Below are 3257 nucleotides of genomic sequence, written 5' to 3' on the forward strand. Positions count from 1 at the left end.
TTGGGTTCCTCGCTCTCGCAAGAGAAAGAGCTGCCCTCCTCTCTCCTTCCTTCTGCCTGTTTAACTTTTTGCTCCTTAATCCACTCCATGTATGTGTGTCCGTGTCCTTAATCTTCTCAATGCAGGAGACAATGAATCCCAGGTATTTACCCCAGACAACAATGCCACTTCAAATGTATCACTTTTAATGTGAAAATTACTACTGTGTTTGCATAACACAGTTTTGAGTTTCAAATTAGCAAGCATTCAGAATTAGAGTTTTCCTTAAATGGGTAAACACCTAATCTCTTTTCTGAGGCCTACTAGATTTATATTTTGGTTTTTATAAATATGTATGGGAAGTTTATATTAAAGATTTTGTAATTGTTGATCCTTTCATTTAATTAAACATTTGAAAGAGTGCATTTTTTCCACATTCATAAGTGATCATACGGATTTCCTCAAATTTTCCAGAGGAGAAAAAATAACTATATTTGGGTGGAGCTAGAACATGGAATGGAAAGTTTCAGTCCAAAAGGCATTTTTTTTCCGTCAAGTTATGAACATGTGAACATGGAATTATAATTGAAACCATTTTGTATACTTCACCATCAAATTCATACTGAAAATAGTGTTTTACTATTTTAAGCAACAGATATAGAAAACTCTCACTGGTCCCCAGAATTTATTAGATGACTGCAATGGCACCACTGCATTAATCATGCTGGAGTGGTCAATGGGGTCAATGGCATGATATTAAGGATGTTAGATATATGTAGAAGAACTAAATAAAACCTGTAGATAAATCTATGTTTTATAATGAACCAAAAATTTTTGAGATGGTTTAATGCAACACAATTAAGTTTAGTTAGTGCTAGCTTCTAGAGCTGGTAGATTAAAACAAAACTTGCCTTTAGCTTCCTACGCTTTTTCTTTTTTATTGTTCACTTTCCAATGATGATTTAAATGAGCACTGAGCAGATCAAAACCAAATATCTGAAGATCATGTAAGGTGGAAGAGCCTACAGGTAATTAATTTAACCCAAATCAGCCCAATTTACAGTGAACATAAACTAGAAGAGGTATGAGACACTGATTTTGTGGAGTCCCTGTGCCCATTGCTACTCTCTCTGTTTCAAGTTTGGCAAAAAAGTGGTTTACATTTGTCATGCCTACTTGCTGTCTTCTTATTGACTTCTCAAACCACTGCACTAAAATTGCTCTTGAAAAGATTACTCCTAATTTCATTTTGAGTTTTCAGTTAACTTAATTGACTTACCTGTAATATTTGCATTATTGATCAAATACTCTTTGAAATTCTCTCTGCCTCTGGCTTCCCCTGATTTCCTTTTTAACGTCAAAGACAAATCCTTCTCAGCTTCTTTGCCTCATTTCACTTTGCCTGTTCCTCCATTCCCACAATTTCCCATTTTGTTCTTTTCCTACCTGTCTCACAAATGATGGCGTCCCAGGGCTCCCTCCTTAGCTCCCTTATAGTTTCACTATTTACATTCTTCATGATAACCATCTACTTTTTAGTTTTAAATACCAGCAGTGGTTTTCTGCTCCTCCCATTTAACAGACAGCCAAAATACTCTTGTGTGGTGCCAGTCACATCCCTGACACACCGTGGTTAAAGTGAAGAATGCAGTAAATGGTTTTGGCTGTATTGGGCACCTGGTCACCAGGGCTGCTTTTAATTCTGGCAAAGTAGATATTGTCACCGTCAATGATTCCTTCATTGACCTCAACTACATGGTCTACATGTTCCAGTATGATTTCACCCATGGCAAGTTTCATGGCACTATCAAGGCTAGGAACAGGAAGTTTGTCATCAATGGAAATCCCATCATTATCTTCCAGGAGTGAGATCCCATCGAAATCAAATGGGCTGATACTGGTGCTCATTATGTTGTGGAGTCCACCAGCATTTTCACTACCATGGAGAAAGATGGGGCTCATGGGATGGGGAGTCAAAAGAGTCATCATCTCTGCTCCCTTTGCTGATTCCCCCTGTTCATGATGGTCATAAAGAATGACAATTATAAAAGATAATCAGCAATGCCACCTGCACCACCAACTGAGTAGCCCCCTAGCCAAGGTCATCCAGGACAACCTTGGAAATCATGGAGGGACTCATGACCACAGTCCACGACATCAGTGTCACGTCACCCAGAAGACCATGGATGCCCCTTCAGGGAAACTGGTGTGATGGCCATGGAGCTCTCCAGAACATCTCCCTACATCTACTGGTGCTGCTAAGGTTGTGGGCAAGGTCATCCCTGAGCTGAACAAGAAGCTCACTGGCATGGCCTTCCATGTCCCCACAGCCAACATGCTGGTATGAGAACCGACCTGCTGTCTGGAGAAACCTGTCAAATATGATGACACCAAGAAGGTGGTGAAGCAGGCATCAGAGGGCCTCCTCAAGGACATCCTGGGCTATACTGAGCACCAGGTTGTCTCCTACTTTAACAGTGACACCCATTCTTCCACCTTTGATGTTGAGGCTGCCATTGCCCTCAATGACCACTTTGTCAAGCTCGTGTCCTGGTATTACAGTGCAGTTAGCTACAGCAACAGAGTGGTGGATTTCGTGGACCACATGGCCTCTGAGAAGTCAGACCCCCAGACCATCAACACCAGCAAGAGCACGAGAGGAAGAGAGAGGCCCTCACCTGCTAGAGAGTTCCTGCCACACTCAGTCCCTCACCACGCTGAGAATCTCCCCACGTAAGAGTTTCCATGCAGACCCCCTGAAGAGGGAGGGACCCAGGGATCCCCACCTTGTCATGTGCCATCAATAAAGTCTCCTGTACTCAGCACAAAATATTAAATAATGGATAAATAAATATATACATAAATAAAAAATAAATACCAGTAATATTCTGGAGACTTCCAAATTGGAATTTCCTTTCAAAGCTGTATCTCTTTAAAGCTGCATCTCTAGCTCCTTAAAAGGCATCTCCACTTGGGTAGTATATCAATCAGGGTCCAGTTAGGAGATAAAACCACACCAGTAGTTTAGATAGGAAACTTTGAATGTACAGAATTAACTAGTAAAAGATGATTAATTACTAAAATGAGGAAAAAGATGGCTGTAGAGGTAGAGAAATAGTAAATGCTGAAAGCTACAACCTCTAGGGCTATATAACCATGAAAAACTGAGTAACTAAGATTTTAAAAGAGCTGCCCTTTCCACCTCTCTCCAAGACTGAAGTCCAGATGTCTTGGGAGAAGATGCGGCTGCCAGAGGAACATGCAGTGGTAGAAAACTT

General features: G+C 40.9%; 1 pseudogene; it reads left to right on the plus strand.

Annotated features, from left to right (window-relative positions):
* Nucleotides 1–1620: 1620 nt before the first annotated feature.
* Nucleotides 1621–2716, plus strand: LOC105493742 (glyceraldehyde-3-phosphate dehydrogenase pseudogene; annotated as a pseudogene).
* The last annotated feature ends 541 nt before the right edge of the window (nucleotides 2717–3257 follow it).

This window comes from Macaca nemestrina, chromosome 1, assembly GCF_043159975.1.
Source record: "Macaca nemestrina isolate mMacNem1 chromosome 1, mMacNem.hap1, whole genome shotgun sequence".
Classification (NCBI taxonomy): domain Eukaryota; kingdom Metazoa; phylum Chordata; class Mammalia; order Primates; family Cercopithecidae; genus Macaca; species Macaca nemestrina.